Here is a 13,055-nt window from a genome sequence, read left to right as displayed (position 1 = left end):
AGTGAGGGCTCTTTCCCTTCCACAACAGCTGAGTTTATTTTTACAATTTGTCCTTAAAGTACTAAAGAACAGTGTATCTGAAATGCCTGGCCTTTACAAAGTTGTAATCATGGTCTGGCCCTGCAGCCTACTGCTCACAGTTTGAATCCTGGCGCTGGCAGCCTGAAATTACTCTAATGACAACAGAAACCCTCCTAACACATGGACTGAAACGTCTTCCTTGAACTTAGGTTCATTAGGCAAGTTTTACTGGAAAGTGATGAGAAGCACAGCCTGATCTCACGGCCAGAAGTTCTCCTGGGCCTTCAGGGTGCTGATACAAATAGGGTCTTTGCTGACTTTTGGAGGTCTCTGCCCTGCTGTGGTGACTGGTGAGTTTTGGGCCAGGAAGCAAGCCCGGTGTGGGGAGAGGTGGGAAGATGGACTCCTGCGGCACATGACTTGAGCACACCTGCCCAGTTAGGGCCACGCCCAGCCTCTGCCCGGCAGAAGGACCAAGGCTGAAAGGAGCTCGTGTCCCCATAGAAGATGACACATCGGGGCACGTCCCTCTGTATTCCACGCCGGAGATGTCAGACTTCTCGGGGTGAGAGGAGGCCGTGAGGTGGCTTTGACTGATCTCCAAGGGCCCTACATGTAGCACTTTTCTTCTCCCCTTCCACAAATTCTGAGAGATAAATATCACTTTTACGTAGGGAATGTTCAATTAAACTATTTTGGCCTAAAATAGTTTGTTGTGCTCCCACGCTTGGATTCCTATGGATGGGCTGAAATCATACACGTTAGGCTGTTTTTCTGAGCTGGTTGCTTGGTTGCAATCACAGGCATCCCGCCTTTTAAACTGTGTTAATGCAGACAAACCTCTATATGTAAGCAATGATTTCTCTACCTCACTCCCTCACTTACGTTTTTTGTACATTTCCCCTCTCACTGCACATGTCTCTTTCCTGTTCTACCAACTTAATGCTGAGTTGACCACGAGGTTGGCGGAGTTGTCTGGAAGTCCGGTTTAAATTGTGTTAAGATTTGCTCTATTAAAATTCTACTCTACTAAATTGCCTGGTTTATTTTTCTTTCAACAGGAAGAGGCAAGATGAGCCAAGATCCCACAACTGAGCAACAGACTAGCCCAGAGGCGGGCTCTCCCACGGCACCTGTGTCTAGGATTTTAGTGTCCAGTTTATCTGAGGACGCAGTTGTCTGCCCTGAGCCCTTGATGATCTCTCTTCTTCAGAGAAGTCCTTAAACTGTGGATTCTCTTGGCAAGAAAAGTACACAAGGGGCCAGTAGGTGGTGTGGTGGTTAAGGTTCTGGACTCCCCACATGGTCGACTACAGTTCAAATCCTGAAACTGGTAGATCACTTTCTCACTTTCCTTCTCTCTCTCTGTCTCTGATGAGCACTCATACCCTACGGCAAACTTAAGAAAAGTTATAATAATAAATAAATAAATTTTTTAAATGAAAAAGAAATGTACACAATATTTCCAGATGGGTATAGTTATGATGTATCTACCTTGCTAAAATAAGGTTTCGTGTAGTTTTCCACTCTGAATAAATTCTTGGCTATTTCACTTTTTATTTTATTGGCTAGAGCATGTGTGTTCTCACCAGAGAGAGACAGAAAGCGGTGGGGGGAGTTAGAAAGCACTTTTCAGCAGGGACAGCCATACTGGGCATATGTACATGTAGTGCCCCAAAATCCTAAGAGGAGAATGTAAGAGAAGGGATTGTAGTTTGGTCATCTTCCCAGGGCGGAATTTTTCACTTTCCTTCTCTGTCTCTCTCCAGTGAGAAATCACCCCCACAGGGGGGATGGCCATGCAGCAATCACTTCTCCTCCCTTCTCTTTCTAGGATTTTGGGCACATACATGCATCAAACATGATTTTTAAGCTGCTGTGTCCAATGTTCTAACCACTGTGCCACCTGCTGGCCCCTCACCATAGATTTTAATACTTTAAAATTTAGTTATTTGCTGATAATGAGTGACTTATAAAAATAGAGAAAAAGGTCAGTTGTGAACAGAGCAGCATAGAGAGAATCTCAGAGAATGATCACTTGAGAGCTTGTTCCACTGAGTCTTGCTTGATGCAATTCACATTTTTTAGTTACTAGAAATGGATATATAGCTGTGTTGATTGTAACAATTTCTAGTTGTATTGGCCCATGGATTTCCAAACTTTAAGTTAAAGTGCTTATTAAAAGACATATTCCTGGACGAGCAGGTGGTGAGGTGGTTAAGTCACTGACTCCCATATGGCCAACTCTGGGGTTTAAGTCTCTGACCTGGTGGCTTGAAAGACACGTCAAGTGCGTGCGTGTGCAGGCCCAAATTCCTGAGAGAGGAATGGAGGAGAAGGGACTGTGGCATGTCCGTCCTCCCTGGGGAGTGATTTCTCACTTTACCTCTCTCTGTCTTTCTCCAGCAAACACATGTGCCCTATGGCTAAAATTCTAAAAAACAAAAGCAAACTGCACATTGCCTGGCAGCGCTCCCCGAATATCTGAATCCATAGATCTGAGAAAGCAAGTATCATGAGAATTTGTTTTTCCAGCGCTCCCCGAATATCTGAATCCATAGATCTGAGAAAGCAAGTATCCTGAGAATTTGTTTTTCCAAGTTCTCAGGTTTCTCAAAGGGTGCTGTCAATCAGGTGATGTTGATTGACAGCACCCTTTGAGATTCCTTCAGGGCCTTTAGGTCAGAATTTCTAAGCCTCCCACATTGGAATCACCAGTGGGATGTTATAAAATAACTGATACCTGAGTCCCACACCTAAAGGACTCTAATTCAGCCACTCTAAGGTGTCCCTGCTCGTTAGTGCCCCCCACCCTTAGGGGGTCGTGCAGGATCAAGGTGGAGAGCCTCTGCTTTCACAGCTCCCCTCTTGTCTGAGCGCCAGCTTCAGTCCGCAGGGGTTCTCTGGCTTACCTTCACTACAGAACCTTCTACACCACTTCACAGAAGGCTCAAGGTGTTTCGCAGAGGTGCCCGCTGGATTCAGGGGCCACCTCTGCATGACAGAATGACAGCTCCATTTCTCCTGTGGCTAAAGGGTGTCTCTGAAGTCACATGAAATTACCCAGCAGTGTCAGGGGGATCCCTGTCCTCCCGGCCTGGGGGTAATCTCTCATTGCATCACTTGCCCGAAAGCCCACCCCAAAGCTAGCCTGTCAAAGTGACAGTGTGCTAAAGCCATCTGTTATTGTGCCAAAAAATCCTGTAGATGCTAAAGGTTCTCATTACATGATGGTAACTTTTGTTCGGAGTTCTTTGAGTCTGTAAAGGCAGCCTGGACTGTGAATTTCCAGGGTCAGCCTTATGCTCTCCTCAGCCTGGACTGGTTATTTTCACCCTGGACCCATTTGCTCCCAGGCTTGTGTCTCACAATGGTGCTACTTCATCTCGACAACTAATGGCCGTTAATTTTTTCCTCCAGTTCTGATTTTTCTTTGTTCTCATTTGTGCTTTTGCCCCTTGTGCCTTGTTCCTCAAAAGCAACTCTGTGGAGCCAGCAGGTGGCGTGGTGGTTAAGGGCGCTGGACTCCCACATGGCCGACTGCGATTCAAGTCCCAAACCTGATGGCTTTCTCACTTTCTCTTTCTTTCTCTCTCTTATGCCCCTCTCTGGTCAAATTAAAAATAAATAAAGTTAAATAAAATACCTCTTTGAAAAAGCAACTCTGCATCTATAATGGTATCTTTGTATTTATGTTGAAGCCGTCTGCACAAAATATCATAAAGCATTGTTTGCAATAGTAAGAAGAGAGTTGTCAGTGTTTCATGGTATCTCCAAATTATGGAATACCAGCGTTACTAAAATAAAGAACATTAATACGTACTTATGTATAGTCGTGTGTTTTGTGTATAGTTTGTGTTTTGTGATACATAAAGTCTTTTAATTTTTTTAACTTAAGAGTTTTAATAGGCTATGGAATTTAATATTATTATTATTGTTAGTATTTCTTTTAACCAAAAGTTTATCATGAAAATGTACATGACTTGATTTTTACGTCATAGTTAAACAGGCCAGTTGACGAGGGTACACGGGATTTGTCTCTCTCTGTCTGTCTGGCGAGCGCACGCGCCCTATAGCACAAACCTCTTTGAAAAAAATAAATAAATAAATAAATAAAATAAAGAACATTAATACGTACTTATGTATAGTCGTGTGTTTTGTGTATAGTTTGTGTTTTGTGATACATAAAGTCTTTTAATTTTTTTAACTTAAGAGTTTTAATAGGCTATGGAATTTAATATTATTATTATTGTTAGTATTTCTTTTAACCAAAAGTTTATCATGAAAATGTACATGACTTGATTTTTACGTCATAGTTAAACAGGCCAGTTGACGAGGGGACACGGGATTTTCTGTTGAAGAGCCATTACTTATACTCGTTCCAAGGCTCCTAACACGATGGTACTATTTCCTCGTATTACCACCGTTCCGGCGTCGTTCTGTTGCCCACTAGCTGCCATCCCCACACGTCCATCTATCGCAACATTCATAAACGCGTCAGATCCCTGCAGTATTCCTAGGGCATGTCTGCCACCATTCAGTTTCAGTGAGAACTTCCTGTCCACACATTTTTTCAATTCGGGTGGGTGATCTTTGCTCATGTTCCCCAGTTAGCGGGCTTAGAGATGCCTTTGAAGGGAATTCTCTGGCCTCCTCACATTCCTGTGGCAGGCCCCTATAGGCTATGGAATTTAGAATATTTGTATTGTAAGGTAAAAGAAGAAATATCTAAGAATTTACATCCTCGGGGGGAATTGTCATGCTGCAATCCCTTCTCCTTCCTTTTCCTCCAGGGATTTGGGGCATGCATACACACATGCCCAGTGTGATTTATAAACTGCCAGGTCGGGGACTTGAACCGTGGCCTGTCATGTGGAAATCCAGCACCTTAACCACCATGCCATGTGCTGGACCCAGGATTTTAAATTTCTTAAATTTATCTGCTTGTGGTTCCCCAAAATAAGTTTTATACGGGGTAAATTATTGCCCATATCAATCCACAACCTAAAGCCACAGTACAAAGAGTAGAGTTGACAATAAACATAAATGGCTGGCAAACCAGACTAGAAGGGACCTCTCCAACCTCATAAAGGGCACATGTGACGTCCCCACAGCTAACATCATCCTCAGCAGTAAAAGATAAAGCTTTCCTGTAAGGTCAGGAGCAAGACGAAGATGTCAGCCTTCACTATCTCCATTCAGCACTGTATTGGGAGTGCTAGCCAGGGCAATTGAGTAAGAAGAGACATTTAGATTGGAAAAGATGAATAAAACTGTCCCCTCCCACCCCCATCCCACCACCCCACAGCACGTTTCTATATGTTCCTAAGAAAATACTAATCAATCTACTTAAAAATTACAGAGGTTGGGACCAGCAGTTAGCGTAATGGCTATGTCGCTGAACTCCCATGTAGTCAACCGCGGTTCATGTCCTGGACCCAGTGGCTTAAAACTCACGCTGGGCACATGTGCATGCGTGCCCAAGATCCTGAGAGGAGAATGGAGGAGAAGGGGTTGCAGCGTGGCCATCCCCCCTGGGGGGTGATTTCTCGTTTTCTGTCTCTCTGTCTCTCTTTGTCTGTCTGGCGAGCACACGCGCCCTATAGCAAAAATCTCTCAAAAAAAAAAAATTACAGAGATTAACAATCAAGTTCAGCAAGATTGCAGGAGACAAGATCAATATACAAAAATCATTTGTATTTCTATACACTAACAATGAGCAATCAAAAAATAAACTGAAGAATTCTCTCTCTCTCTCTCACTCTATATAAATGCCATAGGGCACATGTGCTCACCAAAGAAGAGACATTTAGATTGGAAAAGATGAATAAAACTGTCCCCTCCCACCCCCATCCCACCACCCCACAGCACGTTTCTATATGTTCCTAAGAAAATACTAATCAATCTACTTAAAAATTACGGAGGTGAACAATCAAGTTCAGCAAGATTGCAGGAGATAAAAGCAACATACAAAAATAATTTATTTCTATACACTAGCAGTGAGCAATCAAAAACTAAAATGAAGAATTCACTCTCTCTCACTCTATATAAATGCCATAGGGCACATGTGCTCACCAGAGAGAGACAGAGAGCGGGAAAGTGAGAAGTCACCCTCCAAGGAGGATAGCCATACCGTAATCCTTTCTCCTCCATTCTCCTTTTGGGACTGTAAGCATGCATACATGTGTCCCTAGTATGATTTTCTTTCTTTTCTTCTTTTTTTTTTTTTGACAGGTTTTTGCTATAGGGCATGTGCGCTCGCCAGAGAGACAGAGAGATAGAAATTGAGAAATCACCCCCAGGGGGGATGGCCACACCGCAATCCCTTCTCCTCCATTGTCCTCTCAGGATCTTGGGCATGCGTGCACAAGCGCCTAGCTTGAGTTTAAACCACCGGGTCCTGGACTCAAACCATGATCAGCTACATGGGAGTCCAGTGACATAGCCATTACGCTAACTGCTGGTTCCCTCCTTTTGGGACTTTTAAGCATGCATTCACTTGTGCCAATCCTTTCTCCTCCATTCTCCTTTTGGGACTGTAAGCATGCATACATGTGTCCCTAGTATGATTTTCTTTCTTTTCTTCTTTTTTTTTTTTTGACAGGTTTTTGCTATAGGGCATGTGCGCTCGCCAGAGAGACAGAGAGATAGAAATTGAGAAATCACCCCCAGGGGGGATGGCCACACCGCAATCCCTTCTCCTCCATTGTCCTCTCAGGATCTTGGGCATGCGTGCACAAGCGCCTAGCTTGAGTTTAAACCACCGGGTCCTGGACTCAAACCATGATCAGCTACATGGGAGTCCAGTGACATAGCCATTACGCTAACTGCTGGTTCCCTCCTTTTGGGACTTTTAAGCATGCATTCACTTGTGCCCAGTATGATTTTCAGGCTGCTGGGTCTGGGGCTCAAACCACGTTAGGCCAAGTCTCAGTCCAGCGCCCACCACAACACCTGCCAGCTCCAAGAACTCTATATTTGCAATAGCAGCAAGAAAAATGGGAGAGCGATGCCAGGAAAATGGCAGAGGAGGTAGCTCCAAGCTTCCAGCATCCTCCATTTCAAAACACTAAAAACTAAGCAAAATCAACACAAACTGTCAGACCTTCTTTGTCATAACTTTGGGAAACAGGCTTACAAAAATGTAATAAACACGGGGCCTTTAGGTGGAAGTGGTTAAGATGTTGAAATCTCATATGGTTGACTGTTATTCAAGTCCTGAAAACGGCAGCTTGAAATCGTGCCTGGTGTTGGGACCAGCAGACGGTGTAGACTCGCACATAGTCAATCACAATTAAAATCCAGAACCCAGCAGGTTAAAACTCACACCAGTGCATGTGCGTGCATGCACAAGATCACGAGAGGAGAATGAAGGAGAAGGGAATGTGGCGTGACCATCACCCCTGGGGGATGATTCTTTGCCCTATCTCTGTCTCTCTGGCAACCGCACACTCCTGATAGCAAAAATCTCTCTCTCAAAGAAAAAAAAAGAAGAATCATGCCTGGTGCATGTGCATGCTCGCCCAAATCCAGGAGGAAGATGGAGGAGAAGGGACTGTGGCAAGGTCATCCTCCGGGGCGTGATTTCTCACTTTTCCTTCTGTCTCTTTCTCTCTGGAGAGCACACATGCCCTCTCACACAAACCTTAAGAAATAACAATAATAATAAATGATGACTCGATAAAAAGTCAACACAAAATGATAGGAGAGGTTTGTGGTGTTTAACTTGACATTGACTTACCCCATCCCCGGCTCTGCGACAGGTTTGAAGATGGCAAACTGTTCAAAATGTGAGTCTCTGATTTCTGGTTATGGAGGGAGCAGAGCAGACCCTATTCACAAATGACTCATATGCCTGCACTCACCTGTCTGGGGCCACCTGAAGGATGACACAAGGTACTTGTCTGTTTTTCCAAACTCAGACCTCACTCAGATTCAAGAATTGGGGGGTATTGCTTGAAACATTTCCGAATTCGAAGAAACAACCAGAGATGCGTGGAGGGGAAGACTCTGACTGAGGCATGCAACAAAACAGGGCCAACAACTATTTAAGAGCTGGAGGGAAATCCGGGGAGAGTTCCGTTAGCAAATTAAGGCACTCAAAGCACCCATATACACAAACTAATTTAGAAAATCACAATATGCCTAGGCTAAGAGTATGCTCAGAAAAGGCTGAAAAACATCATAAGCATCTTGAGTTAATCTTTAGACTCAAGCCTGGCTGTTGTGGAAGGACTGCATGGGGTGGGGGTAGGGGGGGAATGCAACCTGCAGATACTGAGGGAGATTTTTTTTTTCTTTCTCTTTTTGGCTCCTGGCGTTCAAGGAAATCTCGGTTATCACTAGCTCAATATCAGCTAAGAGATTAGGATTTTTATGATTACACAAGACAAAGGAAAAATTGTGCAAAAAGTATTTTGAAAAGTCCCTAGACACTTTGATTACTAGTCTCCATTTTTTTTGTTTTAGAGAGATTTTTACTATAGGGTATGTGTGCTTGCTGGAGCGACAAGGTGACAGCGAGAAATCACTCCCCAGAGAGGATGGCCAAACCGCAATCCCTTCTCCATTTGGGAAAAGATCTCCTCTTGGGATCTTGGGCATTTATGCACACACACCCCCAGCATGAGTTTTGAGCTGCCCAGGGTCCATGACTTGAACCTCGGTTGACTATGTGGGAGTCCAGCAACATAACCTTTATGCTCTATGTTGGTCCCCCCAACATTTTTTTAAAGGAGGCAGCTTATGGTGTGGTGGTTATGATGGCTGGATCCCATTTGGTGACTATGTGATTAAAGTCCTAGACCCAGTGGTTTGAGAAACATACCAGGCACATGTGCAAGTATGCCCAAAATCCTAAAAGGAGGAAGAGATGGATGGGAAGGGATTATGGTGTGACCTTTCCTCATGAGAGTTGCTTCTTTCTCACTTTCCTTTTGTCTCTTCCAGGAAAGCTCATGCTCCTTTTGAGGAAGAAAAAAAAGAAAAGAAATCCTGGAAAGAGGGAAAAATTCATTTTAAGAGTTACAACATTACAACATAAAAATGTGTGTGTGTGTGTATCACAAAGCATGAAATAAAACAAGAAAGTAGGGCCAGCCAGTTATTAAGTAGTTAAGGCAGCTGGATCCCATATGGCTGACTAAACAGTTGCATTCTGGATGCAGGAGCTTGAAAAACAAGCTGGCATGTGTGCACCGTGGGAGGGGCCAGCTCTCTGTCTCCAGCAAGTACACATGCCCTATAACAAATATTAAAAATTAAAAAGAAAAATAAACCAAAAAATAGGAAAGTATAGCCTGTTCAAAGCAACAAAACTAAGTGAGAGAGAAAAACCATCCCCAAGGAAGCCCAGACACTGGACTTATTAGTAAAAGCCTTAATAAACAACTGTCTTGGGACCAGCAGGCGCACAATGGTTACATTGCTGGACTCCCACATAGTTGACTGTGATTTGAGTTCTGGAACCGGTGGCTTAAAACTCACACTAGACAGGTGTGTGTGTATGCCCCAAGATACCAAGAGGAGAATGTGGGAGAAAGGATTGTGGCATGGCCATCTACCCTGGCAGTGATTTCTCACTTTCTATCTCTATGTCTGTGCAGCGAGTACACACACCCTACAGCAAAAATCTCTCTAAAAAAAAAACAAACAAACAAACAAACAAAAAAAAAAAACAGAAAAAACTGTCTTATATATACTCAAAAAGCTAAAGGAAAGTGTAAACAAAAACTAAGAAAATTAGGAAACAATATATAAACAAAACAAGAATATCAATGAAGAGGTAGAAATTATATAAAGATACCAGTCAGAAATTCTAGAGCGGAAAAATACTGAGTTCTTGAAAAAGTCCACACCACAATCCCTTCTCATCCATTTGCCTCTAGAGATTTTGGGCACGCATACAAATGTGCCCAGTATGAGTTTTAAGCTGCTGGCTCTGAGACTCAAACCTCATTTAACTATGTGTGAGTTTAGTGACTTAACCATTCCGCCATCTGCTGGCTCCTTGAAATTATCCAGTCTGAGGAGCAGGAAGTAAAACAATGACAGCAAAAGGAAGGCCAATAGGTGGCATGGTGGTTAAGGCACTTGGATTTCCACATTTCCAACTGTGGTTTGTGTCCCAGATCTGGTAATTTGAAAATCATGCTGGGTGTGTGTGCCAAAAATCCAAGAGGAGAATGGAGGAAAAGTAATTGCATTGTGACTATCCCCTTGAGGAGGTAATTTCTTACTTTCCTTCTCTCTGTCTCTCTCCAGTGAGAGCACACACCCTATGACAAAAATCTAAAAAAAAAAAAAAGTAAACAGAGCATAAGAAACCTGTGGGACATTATTAAGCAGACCAATGTAAGCATTATGAAAGTCACAGTAGCAGAAGAGAAAGAGAAAGGGACAGAAAGGTTATTTAAAGAAATAAGGGGCTGGCAGGTGGCATGGTGGTTGAGTGTGTTGGACTCTCACATGGCTGACCATGGTTTGAGTCCTGGATCTGGTGGCTTGCTTTCTCACTCTTTCTCACTCTTTCTCACTCTCTCTCTCTTACCCGCTCTTGCTCTGTCCCTCTCTGGTCAAAAATAAGTAAGTAAATAAATAAAAGTTAAATAAAATATTTCTGAAAGAAAGAAAGAAAGAAAGAAAGAAAGAAAGAAAGAAAGAAAGAATGACGGGACTAGCAGTTGGCATAATGGGTATGTCACTGGACTTCCATATAGTTGTTGCAGTTCGAGTCTTGGACCTGGTGGCTTAAACTCACGCCTGGTGTGTGTGCATGTGGGTCCAAGATCCCAAGAGAAGAATGGAAAAGAAGGGATTGCGGCACAGCCATCCCCTCAATTGGGTGATTTCTTGCTTTCTGTCTCTGTCTCTCTCTGTTTTTCTGGTGAGCTCACACACCCTATAGCAGAAAACTCTCTAAAAAAAAAAGAAAAAGAAAGAAAGAAATAATGGCTGAAAACTTCCCAATTTATATGAAAAATATGAATGTACACATCCAAAAAATGCAACAAACTCCAAATAGGATAACTTCAAAAAGTGTCTCATGGAGAAATAGTATATTCCAACTCTTTTAAAATTTTTTATTTACTATAATTATTACTATTTTAATTTGCTATAGAGCATGTGTGCTCACCAGTGAGAGACAGAGAGAGTAAGAGATAGAGAGAGGGAGAGAGAGAAGAAAGTGAGAAAGCAAGCTGCCAGGTCTGGGACTCAAACCACAGTTGGCCATATGCAAGTCCAGTGAGCTAAACACCATGCCACCTGCTGGCCCCTATATTCCAATTCTTAGTAGCCACGGACAAAAGATTTTTGTAAGCACCAATAGAGAGGCAGCTCATCACATACAAGGGATTCTCAACAAGATTAATAGCTGATTTCTCACTAGAAATCATGGAGTCCAGAATCACTGAGATACTCTATTTAAAATACTAAAATGGCCCAGCCTGGTGGTACGATCAGTAGCAAATTGAACTGCAGTGCCAGAAGCCATGTCACCAACCATGGATTCAGATCCCTAGGTTGGCCTGAAAACACAGTAGACATGTGAATGTGTACCCAGGAACTGAGAGGTACACAGCTGCGGGAATAGGACTGTGGCATGATAAGACCCAATTGAAGGTGATTCTTTCTTTTTCTTTCTCTTTTTATTTTTATTTTTTTTTTTGAGAAGTTTTTGCTGTAGGGCGCGTGCACTCGCCAGAAAGACAGAGAGAGACAGAGAGACAGAAAGAGAAAAGTCACCCTCAGGGGAGATGGCCACACCGCAATCCCTTCTCCTCCAATCTCCTCTCAGGATCTTGGGCATGCACACACATGCACCTGGTGTGAGTTTAAGCCACCGGGTTTGGGACTCGAACCGTGGTCGACTAGAGGGGAGTCCAGCGACATAACCATTATGCCAACTGCTGTTCCCTTAAGGGTGATTCTTCATCCCTCTTCCTCACATACACACACTTCATCAAAAATGAAATAAATGATCTTTAAAATGAATATAGAAAGTCTAAAAGAAAAATAAACAAAACAAACAAACCTGTCAAGCAAGAATTGTATATACAGCAAAACTGTCTTTGAAAATGAAAATAAAGTTAAGACATTTGAAGATAAACAAAAACTGAGGGAGTTCATTAGACCTGTCCCACCAACATGCGTGCACCTAAAACAGAGCTCTATGAAGCAAATATACACAGAATTAAAGAAAAAATACATGTTATATGACTATGGTTGGCAACTCCAATGCATGACTTTTAACAATGAATACAACATCTAAAGCGAAGATCAGTGAGGAAATAGAAGAAATGAACATTACCATAAACCAGCTCTAACCAAAAGACATAAAGAACACTGCAGCCAACAACAGCAGAACACCCGTTCTTCCTCAGTGCATTAGGAGTGTGATCCAGGATAGAACATGTTAGGCCACTAAACAAGTCTTAATCCATTTTAAAAGATTGCAAGTATTTTCTCCAACCAAATGTAATAACTATAGGAATTAATAACAAAAGAAAAGTTGGAAAATTTACCAATATATGGAGATTAAACAATCAGCAGGTCAGAAAAGAAATCACAAGGGAAGTAAGAGAATACTTAAATGTGAATAAAATGAAAACTTATGGATGCAGCAAAGACAGTGTCCAGAGTTTAGAATTTTAATGTAAGGTTCTACAAATACCTACATTAAAAAAGTAAAAACAGGGGTCAGCAGGTAGCAAGGTGGTTAAAGTACTGGACTCCCACATGGCTAACTCACAGTTTGAGGCCCAGACCTGTCAGCTTGCTTTCTCACTTTCCCTTTCTTTCATTCTCTCTATGGTCAAAATAAAATAATAAATAAAATTAATTAAATAATTCTTTTAAAAAATGTTTTAAAAGGAAAAATATTGGGTGGAGTGAAAATTGGGATGACAGAATCCTACATGGCTAACTTCATGGTTTGAGTCCTGGACCTGGCGACTTGAGAATTATATCGGGTGCATGTGTGTGCATGCCCAAAATCCTGAGAGGAGAAGAGGAGAAGGGATTGCGACGTGGTC

Source organism: Tupaia chinensis, unplaced genomic scaffold (genome assembly GCF_000334495.1).
Source record: "Tupaia chinensis unplaced genomic scaffold, TupChi_1.0 Scaffold141399_1, whole genome shotgun sequence".
Taxonomy (NCBI): domain Eukaryota; kingdom Metazoa; phylum Chordata; class Mammalia; order Scandentia; family Tupaiidae; genus Tupaia; species Tupaia belangeri.
The sequence above is the reverse complement of the archived record's forward strand: the minus strand, read 5'-3'. Positions refer to the sequence as shown.